Source organism: Varroa destructor, unplaced genomic scaffold (assembly GCF_002443255.2).
Source record: "Varroa destructor unplaced genomic scaffold, Vdes_3.0 BEIS01000001.1, whole genome shotgun sequence".
Classification (NCBI taxonomy): Eukaryota; Metazoa; Arthropoda; class Arachnida; order Mesostigmata; family Varroidae; genus Varroa; species Varroa destructor.
The window spans coordinates 8749088-8764680 of NW_019211454.1; the positions used below are offsets into that span (position 1 = coordinate 8749088).

Consider the following 15593-nt stretch of genomic DNA (forward strand, 5'->3'; position numbering starts at 1 on the left):
TCTGTCCGTGTGTTCCTTTGTGTGCGTCTTTAGGCATCGGGCGTTTGTTTTTGTGAGGAGACTGTTATGACTGTAGCTATTGTTTGGGTACCGCGGTCGTCGCCGCTACAACCGCCGGTTCAGTTCACGTTCGAATGTTTAGTTCGGCGCGTTACTCGCTCAGTTCGGTGAGGAGGCGGCGCTGGTCGGTCGTCGACAGCGAGACGGCCGGCGATCGCACATAGCAGTTGTAATAGTGACTGTGCTAGCGTCAGTCGTAGCTGTTATCTGTAGTAGAACAGAACGATACTTCCATAGCAGCCAAGCAATGTGCTAACGGCCAACGAATCAGCCCAGCACTGTCGAGTCACTGCTGCGCTACGATAGTCACTCTCGAAGAAGCCAATTGTTACTTTGTCGTCATTGGCGGTGATCGAGACGTGCAGTCCCCATCTTCGTCGGGAACGCGATGGTTTTCCCGAACACAACAGCCGTCAGCGTCGGGGAGGCAGGCGGGCTGAAGCACGCACCGATCGGGAGAAAAACCCAATCAGAAAAGTGGGATAACGAACGCGGCCGAGCAAAGCGAACCTTCCTGTTTGTGGCTAGACCGGTTTCGTTCGCTAGGCCAGCTGCACTGGTTTGTATAGACGATTCGGGCTTCGTTTGCTTTATTCTCAAGCAGTAACAGCAGCGCAATTGCACCAACTGCAGCGGCGACAACACAGCGTCAGCATGGATACGAGTGACGGTGCTCGTATAGAGAAGAACTGAAGAATATGGAAGCGGACAGTGTGTGCAACCCGCGTCATGGAGAAGACGTAGCGATATAAAGGTTTCAAATTTGACCACGACTGGATTATTATTTCTACTCATTGGCGTCGTCGTCGTCGTCGTCGTCATCGTCGTCGTCGCCGTCGCCGTCGTCGTCGGCGTCGTCGTCGTCGTCGTCGTCGCTATGCTTGTTGTAGAATGAAATTTCAAAAATGGCTCGTGGAAAAGGTAGCCGCCGTATGAGCGAAAATAAATCATCGATTTCCATCATTCGTTTATTGCTGACGACCGGCGCTTGTTTTCAACTTTCGACATGGAACAGCGTCGAGACTGGAATCGGTATGAGCAAGGAAGGAATTCTCTCGGTGTGCCTGTGTGAGTGTGTCCCTTTCAGTAAGGAAGTGATGATGGTCATGATGATGGTGACATTGATGAAAATGGAAGAGACTTAAAGCTTTCACCCCGGAATAGAAAACCTATGAGTATTGTAATGAGACGAGTTGTGCATTGAGCTCTTGAATGGTAGGCCGGACGCCGTAGAGCGCGCGTTCAGTAGGATACGCAGAGATCGGAAGACACTCGCGGATCAACAGGTTTTTGTTGCTGTTGCTGAATACATCCTCTCTCGGCCTGGCCTGATCTCGCTGGCCGCTGCCTGTGTATCTTCGTGACAAGAAAAAGGCAGCTTTGCTCATCTACGAGAGCTCCTCCACGGAGTTGCTTCCACCAAGATATTGGTCGAAAATATAATTCACGTATGACAGCCGGTGCCGCTATGAAACTGACCAGGGAAGGTTACTACTAGTCATCAGCCGGAATCTGCAAAATGCGTGAGGTTGTAAATCGGCTTTCTAGTATTATTAGCTAGTGTACGTTCACGATTGACGCTAGGAAAAAATTAAATTATTGTTTTTTGCTGCCCCATTGTGTCCTTGTGCGCATTGTGTGTAGTGCTAAAAACGAGCCTTGTCGACTCGTGCTCATGTTCCCTGATGAATCTAAAATCAAGGTACTATCTTTCTAACCACATCCAACGAATGCGTGAGGGCCGCTCTTGTATCTTCAACGAGAAGCAAATGACAAAAGCCATCATAAATACAACTGAATTATTTATTGAACGAAGTAAAGCCACGCACGCTGACTCGTACTGCAAACGCACAGATGCGTAACTCATGTGTATTGCCATTGTTGAACACGCTGGATATCAATAGTTACGTAGCTATGTTCTTTTAACTCTATGGATGTCAGCTGGGAAACTCGGCGATGGAACTCATCCGAGACAGCTCCGTAGCTGTTAGCGTGAAGAGGTCGGCACCCTAGAACCTTGCCCCAGTCATTGCAGCACTGTACCACCGTAGAAATAATTAGATATAACTATGTATCCGTGAATCAGTCGAAGTCGTGTTCATCACACCCGCACTGCTGAGACCGTGAGTATGATAACTTCACAAAAACAAATAACAAGTAATCTCGGTTCCCTATACGAACTATCTATCATTCGCGCGTAACACACGAGATATGGATCGTTTTCCTGTCAAAAGCAACATTTAACTAAATCAAAACGTACAGCGTTTGCAGCGGTCTCGTCAAAGATGCTTTTCTTGAAGTACGCTTGAGAGTGTTCCAACAATAACGTACTATTGAATTTTATAAGTATAGTTTTAATTTCCCCCACTTAAGCAGTTATTAACAAAGGAAGCTCAACTAGTGTTCCTCGTGTCCTTCGTACTACAACAGCGATCGCCGCTCATCGACACGTCATTAGCTACGATAGATTAGTCCTGTATCAGTCTCTAGCCAATCTCGTGCTGTTAATGTGTCAAAAGAGCGAAAAGACCAGTGTTGACTGGCAAGCGCAGCTGGTACATCGAGGTCACGATATACCCTGATGGCCGGGTTGGGCAGGCCGCATCAAACGTCGGCCCAGAGTTCAGCGCACTTTCACTTGTTGACTGCCTCTGGTTCATGTGCCTGATTGATTTGCTGGTTCTGCCCATTTCAACAAATCTCAGTGCTACTGATAAGAAGCAATGTTATAACAGAGTTAAACTACTCGGAATCATGTTACGTTCTAGTAGTGACTATTATATATATATATATATATATATATATATATATATATATATATATATATATATGTATATGGTAGAAGACATAAACCATCACTTTTGGTGGATTTGTCTTTGGAAAGAGCAGATTGAAGAAATGTGTTTTGCTGGAATGAAATCTTGTTCGGGCAATTTTTTTCTGGATATTGTTGTATCAGTTTCTACACGTTGCCTACGTGGGGGCACTGTGTTGAGCGCTCAAGGTCACAGTAAAGGACTGTAAAACAAGTGATTTTTTTAGCCTGTTGGTTGGCCAATGGCTGTAGTAATAAATTGTTCTAAATAAAGTAAATTATTCTAGCACCAATTAACTCCAGGTGGAGGAAAAAGTAGAGCAATTCACACCATAAACATAATAGGCAGGAGTTTTCTGGCATTGCTATATGTAATCGATGAAGACGAAATTTTTGTGTAGACGACTATTTCCTCTAAGAGTGATAAGTGTTAATTATTGCAAATGATTCTTGATTAATTAGATCATACTCTGATAAATGCTAACTACTAAAAACAGCACTTAAGTGTAAGGCACGTATGTATTCCGCCGAAATTTTTTGAAGGTGATCTAAACTACCATACTTTTATAAGTTACAAGTTTTTTTTTTGCTTTACTGCCCCATTCCCTCAATACGTACAAACTGAAATCTTCCATCCCGCTAAAGTTTAAATGCGACTATTGCCGAGCATTAATAACTTCTCCGTTGTTCTTTTGTTGTCGACATCGTATTATGAAGATGTTTGCTACCACCATCTGGCGCTCACAGACTTCGGTGCCCGGGAACTTTAACCGGCTCAATACTGCTCATTAACCACATGTCCATTTCAGTTCAATCTGCCCTCCGTCTTCCATCTATATCCTTGAGGAAAAGGCGGAGCGCCAAGCACTATGTGGGGCATATGTTAGCCACCATGGCAGGCCGGTACGGCGGCAGCGGCGGTGGCAGCAGCGGTAGCAGCAGACGGCCTTCAGCAACCTGGTGTCTGGCGGTGCTATTCGAATAACTGCGTCAAATGCCAGTAAAAGACACGGTTTCTTTGGCGCGTTTCACCACAGTGCGCTTTTACTATCGGTTCGGGGACACGATAAAATGCGAATATGTCCGCAGTCGAAAGCTCTCCCGGATCTTATCCATCCCATAGAAGAGAATTGATAAGAATAAGAATGAAGAAATTAACAAAATCAAAACAGCAAAAGTAACTGTAGTGAAGGCAATCGGATCCGCTGTAGTTCACCCACTGTTCAAGCTTTACCCCATTACTCGATCTTACAAGCGTTCCGTCGTCATCTCAGCAGACAGATCGGTTTCCTTGCGTTCAGAGATACAGTCGAAGAGGAAAAGTACGTGTTAAACGCAGCTGCCCCTTATTCCATTGTTGCTTTGCTTCTCGACGTTGCGATCCTCACCTTGAAGACTAATCGACATCGTGAACCGCTGTTCGTTTGTAATCGAAAAGTCTTCGGAGCCCCTTTGTTGACGACAGCCGATTCATGGCCGTACGATTCGATTTGTTCCTCAGTACTTATTAAATACTTATCATACAGTTGTTGTTCCGAGGTGGTGCCTGGCCAGTCACTGACCAGCTGTTTCTGTCCAGATCATCGCCTGGCGCGAAGGATTTCGCCGGCTCGTTCCCCTACTCAAATTGTGGAACCAGTGCTGCTGTTCTACTATGATAATACATAAATATTCTATAATGGAATAATAATCACTGTGAGACGGGTATGGGTGTCTTTGAACCAGTGGCCGTCTGCCAGTGCACGTATGTGTGTGTGTTTTATGTGCCGTCATCCGGGAATGCTTCTGCCTTTCTTTCTTTCCCGGTTAGCGGCTGGTGGATACGCGCGCCCTGGTGGCTAGGGACTTTTCTTCTTCACTTAGTGGATGCCCCTGCCGAAGCTAGATGTGACATAGCCAAAAGCTTTTGGAATCGGTATTCTTCTTGTACTTTTCCGTTTTACTAGAAATTATGTCCCATAGATCGATATGTTGTGTTCACACATCCCAGTTATCCCAGTTGTGCTCTGAAAGGCCTCCCTTTTTTCTCAACTATTTTAGTAACGAAGTTGCCGAAGGCCGTGGATTAAGGCCCCGAATCAGGTTGATTTTTTTCTTCTTAGAACACGCGCAGATCAAGAGACCTGCTTGTTCTCGCTAGTTTTATCCCATTCGGTTTATTGGCCGATCGCTGTAGTTCTCGTAGTGCTGATTCTAATCTTGTTTCCATACTGCGGTACGACAACCAATGTCGCCCAGGGAGCCCCCTCGATAGCTTTCACTCTGTTGGCCACAGGCTGAACCCTTTTCAGGCCCTTTCCCCGGCATTTTGCTGTCGCAGCAACTGTCCCCGCCATCGTCATTTTCGTCTACAATTCTCCGTTCACCTTTGCGTCTTTTGGCGCCCTCATTTCATCGAAGCCAGTAGCGGACAATAAGCGATTCAAGTAGCGAGCATTAAGTCAAGTAGGCTGCCCATTTTAGACTCCCTGGGGCAGCTAAAAAGGAGAATACCCTGCTGGGGCTGAAGCACGCATCTCTTCTACGGGTAGTCGAAGCGCAAAGTCGGTTTATGCTTTGCTGGCCGTCATGTGAGTGGCAGCTCCCATGCGGAAACTACAGTCGAACGGTCAGGCAGCGTCCAACGGCGCGCGCGTAGGGGCATCGAAGGTAGGGACAGCACCAAGAACACAGGGCCACCGCTGCATGTTTCATTCCCCTTCCCCATACACGCCGGCTGGCTGACCGCCTGCCTGTTCGCCCCCCTATTGCTAGACAACTGGAACCGTCTCGTACAGTCGTTGCTATATGGTGGAGGCTAGTATCAAGGGCTAGATTTAGCGTTGCATGCTAACGTATTTTTGTTTTAGTTGATAAATGCCCTGGAAGTGTTATGGCTGCCGTTGATGTGGTGCTATGGGAGAAATGCGGGACTGCAGTGGAGGCCGGGGATCCATTTTCTTGCTGTGGAAGCGATATTTAATGAAGTTAACACTGATTCTGCTGTTGTTGCCTCTGGATCGGCCATAGCTCTGGCAACTGGAAGCCATCGGCCGCCTGCCAAACGTCTGGAAGACGGACGCAAGGCAAACAGCATCAGAGGTTTCGGCAATCGCATCACAGCAGAGGCAACTCAATCGTAACCAGCAAACAGAGTCGCGGTTACAACAGATCCCGAATAGTCTAGACGCCTGGACAGGGCTCTGCGGCTTTCCGTGTGTCTCCTATAGGCGATCTGTCTGTATGGCCTGTCATCACCGCCCGTTGACAGACACATAGAATGTGCATATCTTATGTGGATGTAGCTGTGAGTTTGTATATCTGTATTTGTGTGCATGGATGTGTATGCCGTTACATCGCACACCGCTGGGGTGGGTCGCAGTTAATGTGTTACTGGCTTGTCGGCAAACGTCGGATTCCTCGACAGGATACATCAGGCTGCTCGCAGGAGAAGGATTTCCTTTGTTTGTCGCAAATGAAAGCTAGAACACAAAGACAGGCGGGTACGCAAGCGAATTTCAGTGATGTACAAGATCTACGCAATGTATACAGTACCTCCGCGCGTAATTGCGTAGCTGCTTCAAGTTCTTTCAAGTGTGTGTATTAGTGAGTTACTCTTCGACCTCTTTGACTAATTACTAGTTGTGATTTCCATTTAATTAGGTGAATATCGATTTCGATGACTTGGCTGATCTATATTTTCCATTTGCCAGATGTATGTGACAAGTTTGCTAGCCAGCTTATTATTGGGATTTGAACAAAGCTTATAGAAACTTGTGGTTAAATGCTTCTTATTTGCATCGTCTGGAATCGTTTCCACTAATAGAAATTGTTCGATATTGGAGGCGTCGGAGAAGCAAACTCGGCAGTAAAAAGTACCATGCTCGTATATCATGAGGATATATCAGGCCTTTTGCCCTGCGTGTTGAAGATAGGTGAACTGTCGTATGTGATCTGAATTTTGCCTTAATGATGAGGCCCGCACTGCTGTGGTTAAGATACGCACGTCCTGAAGAGGATTTTTGTGACTGGCGAACCTTTTACACTGGTTGTATCCGTCGAATAATATGCCTGTAAGTGCTGATGGTCCCTGTTATAGGCATATATAAACTGTTATCGCACTGTTGCCTAGAATAGCGACAGCTACGAGGTATATTGCTGCTAGTTGTGACACAAGATATTGCCTTACGTAAAATATCTAATACAGGTATCATGCTGACAAACAACTTTTACCCGATATCATAAAGCGGCTTGATAGACCGTACGCTTCATACCGCCCACCGCTTAGCGCTCGACTAACATTACAGAACTAGTTAAGGAACCTTGTTAAGAATTCTTGTACGATGACTTGATTTCTTTTGCCCTGTTCCATCATTCCCGGACTCTCTAATAGAGTAGAAGCCAACATACTAGTTTTAGCGCAATGGAACTTCGCACGATATTTAGCTCTCTTGCAACATCAGCCAACGCTACAGGATCGATTCGATGTCAGTGAAACTCTACGGATTTCATTCATTGAATTCAAAACTATATATATATATATATTTTTTTTTTCTTTAATATTCTTTCCACCTTGTCTACCAGCTAGACGACGCACGGACTGAACGCACGTTCTGGCCCGTCGCGTTTTCACTTTCTTTATCGGCGCTCGAAACTATTTCGCCGTTCCCCAGATTCGGCTGCGTGGGTCAAAGCCCGTGTGTACCTGGGTCTTTGCTTCCATCCGTATTTCTACGGGGACCGTCTGCGTGTCTATCTGTGTGTCATATTCTATGCACACAATGACGTGAGTGTATGTCCAAGTGAGAAACGGCTGTGTTATCGCTGCTGCTATTGCCCATATACAACACAGTCAGGAGACGCGGCCTTGCGCGAGGACCCTACAAGCGCCGAGCGATCGCATAAAGTTGATTCAGTCGGTGGATGGATAATCAACAGTACAATCTGAAACGACCCGCTCACACAACTTCAGTTAGCGGCACTAACTATCTATTGCAAGTATGAACCTGAGTGTTTAAGAGTGTGTACATGAGCCTTCGTTTGCCATCTAATCCGCTACAATGTGAATCTTGCGGCCGGGCAAGACGCTGGCTATACCAACAACATAGGCTCGATTATTATAATTGTTATTACTAATTATCACTGCACTTATCACCGCATCCGTCAGTTTGTTTCTTTGCCCGTTGATTAAGCACTGGATTTTGTGAAAGTGTACTTAACGGTGAGTTATCCGTAGCCAATGGTAATCAAATGAGTCGGCATGAGCTCACAGACGATGCTCAAATAGATTAGGTTGAACAAGATATAATAAGTTGAAAAAAAAAAAGAGATCAAGTTGTATGTTACGTGAATGAAGCGAGAACGACCTTCTTCCCACAGCTGCTAACGTGACATTTCTAGTAAAAGTGTTTTCAGGTCTGTTGATTGTTTCATGAGCACTACTTGACAACCCTATATGGTCACTAAGCGTCACGAAACACGATACTGTTGTCAAGAGTTTAAATGGTTCATTTTTCAATGAGGTCACCTCTATGTGCCCTATGTTAAGCTAGGTAATTCAATCATGCCTACAGTGACTCATGCTGCTACTGTATAGATTCTCATATAAGTCACATATGTCGAATGCGATACATAGGTCTGGCAATTCTCTCATCACAATACCGGCACAGCCTGCATAACGTTAAGGACAACGATTCGTCGAATGAGAAACTCACCCCATATTTTCCTATAGCTTCTACCGCAATCGAGTTATCCTTGTATGTCCTAGCCAATAGCTTTCTTGCTAGTCAACTTTCGACTCAGTTTTCCTGCGGTGGCTGCCATGGGCCCCTGTAATTAGCCGTTTACGTTGTTATATATATATATATAATAACGTATATAGTATTGAACAGTTTGTTCGCTGTCCCGTTCGTAGTCGATCGCCGACGTGTAAAACATTATTGGCTATCAACTAGTCGAACGTTATCAAGGCCCGGTACCACGGCGTTGCACGTTTTGCCCCTTTTGTCGCCGCCACGTCCTCGCTTGCCGGCTATTTTGCTATTCATTCTAGGAGCTGCGGCTGTCCCACCGCTATTGCTCCTAGAGCGTCCGTTGTAGTTGACCTGGGTCGTTGTTCTCCTCCGAGAGTGAAAGTGGAGACGTTGTGATTGTTGTTGTTTGGAAGGCTACTAGTTCTGGCCGAAGGAACTGAGTCCTGAAGGCGTTAACTGTGGCGGCGCGAAGTCAACAGGTATGTTATCAAAACAATGTCTGCAGTAGTACTTTGGACTAGATGAAGCAACGAGCCGTAATTAAACAAACGAGAAAATCACTGACGAACACGCAGACTACGATGGAAAAAGCTCACGGCTACCGCCGCTTTGTTAGTGGGGAAAGAGCTACGGGTAACAGCGGGGCACGAAAATAACGAACCAACGTAAGCCGCTTGTTCCCCTACCTGATTCTAGTGGTGCTAGTCCTTGTTACTGTGGTGTCAATGTGACGAAGTGAACACCACTTTGCTCCTGGTGCTCCGACAATCACTGACGCTAATGGCGAACGAATAAGTGCCGTTGGCACCACGAAAGCCGCTGAAGCCTCGGCGTTACATCGGTCGCGGAGGAGCTCGTGATTGCGCGTTCGACACGGACATGGCGGCACAAACCAATCTTCAATCGCGGGTTGTTGCTACAACAACAGCAACAGCAACAGCAGCAAGAAGCTGGTCTGTGTGTCAAGGTCATCGAACGACTTCGAAAAATACGAAAAGAAGATGAAGCGAAGAAGACATTGCCGTGGTCGTCGAATAGACGAATGAACGAGCATCATCATCGTCGTCGTTCTCGACAGCAGCAGCAGCAACAGCAACGGGAACAACGGCGGCGGCGTTGGCGAGACTTGCTGTTACCCATGAAGATGCACAAAATGACGCAGGGAGCACAGCATCGTCTGATGGTCGTCCATAAAGTGAACTAAAGGGTTAATACTTAATTATATCGATTCAGCGGACTTTCGATTATAACAGTATAACACAAACAACACTTGGTGTATTAAAAATATTTTAGAAATCCTTTAACCCATCAAGCCATGATCTATTGAACTATTGAAAAGTATAAAATCATTATTATCATTGTTATTGCGAGAGGACTGCTGTTGTGATTACAATGAAGTAAGGGGGGTGGATTAGCTAAACTATTATACAGTCATAATACGTCATTGTTATTATATGTCATATTTTTTCACAATAATTAACGAATATTGTGACGACAATTACTCGCTGTCAATATGCATAAAAATAGCTTGCAAGAACCATCTGTATTAATTCCTACTGCAACGGGAAAAAAGCATATCACCTTGTTTACCTCTTGATTGTCCATACGTACTAGCTATATCGTATACAACGGTATAGTTGGTAGAAATAACGCATCGATTCCTCGCGCAATATAAACGTCCGCATATTTTTTCATCCTGTAAGCATATAAGCGTACTCACCGTCTGGGTGGACGGCCATTTTAACGTAGATAATGTCATCATGATCGTTCTACTCCATTGTAATCTATTCAATTCCATCGTTAACATCGAAATGCCCCAGGACTAAAGACAGCCACAGGAAACCTTCCTTGAAAATGACGTGGTTTTATCACTAGCGGTCATCAACGATGGAGGTATCAACCCTGGCGACAGGCAATTGGATTTTCCTGCTTTTTCCCATCACATAGACAGTTTTGTTGTACCGTGGCCCAGACTGTCGCTGGCAATAGAAGAAGACTCCCGGTTTCACCAACATGGTCGCCGGCAATACCAGGCCACGCCTCTGTATTTTTATGCCGCTCATAGCGGCTTCGCACCTACCCGTTCTCGTTTGTCGTTACTAACATAGAGAAAATCTTCGACACAGTCGCTGATGCCACTGTCGTTGTTTATATTGAACAGGTTTATTTTCCAGCATATTCTTCTGCGGCGGATTCTCTGGCACCGCTTCTTCTCCTTATTTTCCATGGCCAAATCACTGTTTATTCCTTTTTCCTTTCAACTTCTTACACCTGCGAAGCTGTTCAAGTTGGCGAAGGTGAAGCTGAAACAGAAGTGCGACTTCACCATCCTTCCACTGGCGCGCTATTGTTGTTGTCGTCGTCGTCGTTAGCGAGGTCATCATTCATTTGTTTTCTTGAGTTTACTTCACGGAAAAACATCCGCCTTTAACTCCGTTTATCAGCACCATCATGACGCTCTCTAATCTTATCTAATCTGCTCGATTTGGCAATGTGTAGCAACGTATGTTTTTTTCTGCCTTCCATGAGCAATCTTCTAACGCTGGTAGAAGCGCGAGTGATCAACGAACGTCTATCTGTATAAATATCTGTGTATTTGCGCGTTGGTTTGTTTGCTCGAGCGCCGTCAATTTGATCGGCTTGCCTTGGGCTGTCTTGGCCGACGAAACAACACAAGGCTAACTGACGGACGAAGATTTTTCCTGGAAGCGATCTTCCGTTGGTGAATTACTGCTGCTGGTGCTACCCTCGCCGAGCTGTGCTATTGTCGCTGGAAGAACACCGTACTGTCAGTGAACTATCCAATGACGACAATAAGGATAACAACGTATTCGATGTTTTGCTCCGTCGCAAGACATATGCCCCGTTGGACGTCGTGTCGCGTCTGAGAACTAAACCGTAGTTCACCACAATTTCATTTGGGGCAAGGCGCCTGGTCGCTCTACATTCTATAATACGTATTGTATATTTCCTACCAGGAGCGTCAGTCATGTGGATCTCTCTATAGCTTTCTCTTCTAAATCTGTCTAACGCAGACAGCGATAGGAGCTTTCTGTTTCTTATATTATTATCGCTTTATCGGTAATGCATAAGCTTTCGTGCCTCACAACGCTACCATCGTGTTTCCCCTGTGGTTTGTCTTTTAATTTTTGCCTCTACTCCCCTTATGTTGATTGCTGTTTTACCCCTGCCGACCACCGGAGGCAAATGCTGCTACAGTGGCTACTGTTGCAATTCGTAAATGAGCTTCTGTATACATGTCTCTTTAGCTGTACCTGTGGCCGCGTTTAAGTGATATATATATGTATATATATATATATATATAAAAACTCAAGAACCACCCCAACGGCTAGTAATAACAGAATTTGCTGCGTCAGCTTCGCTAGACAAACTCACAGATGGGCAAAGTCGGGGACACCTTTCGCAGTATCGTAAAGCAATATTGTACTAACGCTGTTCGTACTACGGGTGCTGACGAAATTTTATGTTCAGACTGGATCATGATGATATTGGCCGTGCAGGCAGCAGTCGCAGTAGTTTCCCGCGATTTCACCTGCTTGGTACACAATATACTGGGCCTTTCCAAAAATCAACTAAATTATGCTACTGTCATGTTTAGCAAAATCAAGTTCATAATGCGTCTGTCTTGTACAATTTAACACTCACTAGCAAGCTCTCTGGCAATTGTCTATTTTGCGAGGACAGGACCACCGCTTTTCCGTATAGCATCAAAGATCCCCTGTTCTGGAAGGGGCAATCGGAATAGATTTCTTCTGCTGGACTCAGCATTCGTCAGACCTATAAAATGGCCTGGCAACCATACAAGCTGCTATTAACTTTTGCCAAATACTCATTTATTTGCTAAGGCTAACATTAGGACCAGTGCGGTTGCATGTTAGTTTTCGCATAGTTACAAAGGCAACCTGTTGAAAGAGATACGTATTAACTGCCTAGATGACCCTGTGCCCTTAGCGTAAAGGTTAAGGTGTTGCTAGTAGCTAAATGGGCGTCTGTTTTGTTGCTAAATCAACTCGAGTCATTGATTTATCCAAAGGGATGGTAATAGCGAAAATCGCAGACATGATTTTAGCAGCTGTGTTTCTGATTGCCTCGCTATCTATCAATTAGGGATCCCCTAACGTTTTTTAGTGTTCCCTACGCCGGCAACTGGCCCTGACAACAATAACAGGGACTGGAAAGGCCGTGACACTGACGAAATTAGTTACAAAACGTTGGGAACAATCTGGTACGTTGCCTTGGTGCTGACGAGCCACCTCTGCTGCCCCTGATGGCGTTAGTTTAATGCGATCGTGTCGAGCTATTTCTGCTTCATCGTGTTACGTTGGCTTATCATCAACGGTTGAATTGGTGATTTTTGGCTGTTCCACGCTCCTTACCACTGGGGACGTCGTGACCCAAATGTTTGTTCAAAGGTGCGATTATGCATCTGCATATAAAAGAAAGCATATAATATAACTTATGTGTTTACGTGTATGTAAACGTCTGAAAATCCCTGTGATGGGTTCCCTAGTTGAGTTGTTCGCTTTTTTCTGCTCATGCCATATTCACGATGGCGTTAGTAGCGTTAAACTAACTGACACGTCAACTTCCGGAAACGACGATTACAGCGTGCACGCAGCTTTCTTCTTTCGGGACTCATGCTCCAGCAAACCTTATAACGAACGTGATGACGTCAACCTATTACAAATCATGTACCTGTTATAGAGTGATGCTGGGGTAATATACATTCGCGTCCTGCTAGAAGCACTGATGCTAAAACACTTTATAGCAGATGAAATAGAGGGAAAACAGGACACGTATCGAGGCACCATGAAAGGTACAAGACGGATGACCCAATAACAAAATATGAATGCTTCGAGTTTTATATCCGCTCCATAAGTTAGACTTAAGCTGTTAGGCATTGATCACTTCCAACAGCTGGCTTCTTCCAAGATAAATGAAGTACGTCTATCCCTGGATTCGAGACCACTACTTGTTCTTTTATTCGGTAAACAAACACGTTGCCACATCAAAAGGATAAGAATCAATGCCATACCAAACGACTGCCATCGCCGATTCGAACAGCTTGACAGCAAAGCTTTTACCAACTTTTTTTTTACGATTCTTTAGATGTGATGTGGTTTGACCATGAAGAACCAATTTGTGGAACATCGAACGGTTCAACATATAGTTGTCGACATCAACAGCTCCCGCCATTTCATCCATGAACCGGTACAACATTAACGGCCTGGACGAACAGAGAAATCTACGACCACTGCTTAACAGCAGCTGTAAAATCACCAACAATCAACGATTGTCGCTGTTGAAGCAACTGCTCGCTTTGGATAAGGTCTTCAGTCGTTCCAACGTTGGCCAAAGCTACGAGAATCCCGGCTAGCACCGGCTGAGTGAGTGAAAAGCTCACGCCATGCGTGGGGCTGATAGCATGAAAAGAAGGCTTAGACATATCTGTGTATGTGTCCGTGTGTGTATCAGTATGAATATTAGTGAACGAATCAGCAAATCCAACGAAGAAGACGAGCAATATTCCGAGCATCCTTCGTCCTTGTCGGTGTCGTTCGAGCTGGTTTGTGATCCTGGTCCTGCTAACGCGCCGCGGTGTAACCCGCACCGGTCATTTCGTTGCTCGTCACTGACTATAACAATGCCGGCGGCAGCAGCAGCAGTTCCAGCTGCTGAGACGCGGGATCATACAATCTTTTTTTTTCGTCGAACTTTGCCCACTGACACATAACGAAACACGTTGTCGCTAATGCTTCTTCGACTGCAGCTGAACCCGAGCGTGCCCCGCAAAGTCTGAACATTCGACATACATGGCTTTCCATTCGCACGTACACACGCCGGGAGCTTAACAGCGACGCGCGTCCGTGCGCGTCCGCATAGGAAAAGTTGTAAGGATAATAGTGATGATCATGATTATGCTGATTTGGCCGTCGCGCGATCCGTTCATGCGTCTGTGTGAGTGGATTACGCCATCCTACTATCAGAAACATTATGGACCGGCCAGCTAACCGAACGACTGCTGTTGTAGGCGTTCAACGGCCCGATGTTCGCCGCTCCGGGGCTGAGTGAGTGAGCCAAAGCGTCGGACCAACCGCCTGCTCCAGCAGATCATCGTCATAATAAGGCATTCCAGCGACCGAGCGGCATGTATTTCTTCGTCATGCTTAAGCCTTCTCGATCTCCCCGTTTCGTCTAGCATCGCTAACTGTGTAACCTCTTGCGCAGGCGAACGTTTTTCCTGCAAATTTGTTGATCAGGAGAAACAACACAAAGTGACAACGACAGAAGTCGTTGTCGGTACTGACGATCGGTTTTGACTGACGTCGCAGGTAGCAGGGTCTAGCGTGCATTTACTACTAAACGCTAAATATAATGCAATATAGATAAACGACGTGTACCAGACGGCAGCAGAAATTGAACAAACTCAGAAAGAGAAAGAAAAAGAGCAAACTGTGGGAACAGCTGGTAATACAGTGTCGCGGTGGGATGCATGTGCTGCGCAACGAACTATGAACTTGCCATGGAAAAATGAAACAGACTTTTATTGTAACGCCTACCTTTTATTCAGTTTAGCAATACAGTCAGCGCAGCACATGACTGCCATGCAATCAACCCTGGGGGTAGTTTCTAGGTGAGAGAATCCTTAGTTTTCTTTAGCGGCGCAATTACCGCCATAACAAAGCAATGCTTAGTTGAACCTTAATTGCTGCTTCACATGAACGTATATTGCCGACGAAGGTTAGAAAATGGCCAGGTTCATGTACATATGAAACGAACAGATAGATAGATACCTAGGCCTCTAACAGCAACTAGAGTACATACGGTTTTCAGCGATCTGATCTAGGAAGCAATTGATAAAAACGGATAATCACGAAGGGGGTTGTACTTCTGTAACTGTTGTGTTATGAGCATTGAATTTACGTGCATCTGTGGTTCATATATATATGGTATATATATATATA

At 45.4% G+C, this 15593-nt stretch overlaps 1 long non-coding RNA gene across 3 annotated transcripts in view; it reads left to right on the forward strand.

The window, feature by feature from the left end:
• The first annotated feature begins 802 nt into the window (after nucleotides 1-802).
• Nucleotides 803-15593, forward strand: part of LOC111244247 (uncharacterized) — a 33507-nt gene continuing 18716 nt past the window's right edge. The window contains exons 1-2 of one of the 3 annotated variants that reach the window (XR_015322935.1): nucleotides 803-1588; nucleotides 2002-2183. This is a non-coding gene — a long non-coding RNA (uncharacterized LOC111244247). Of the gene's footprint in view, nucleotides 2184-15593 lie in introns of all 3 variants that reach the window. The other 2 variants (XR_002670817.2, XR_015322936.1) reach the window with 2 other exon arrangements.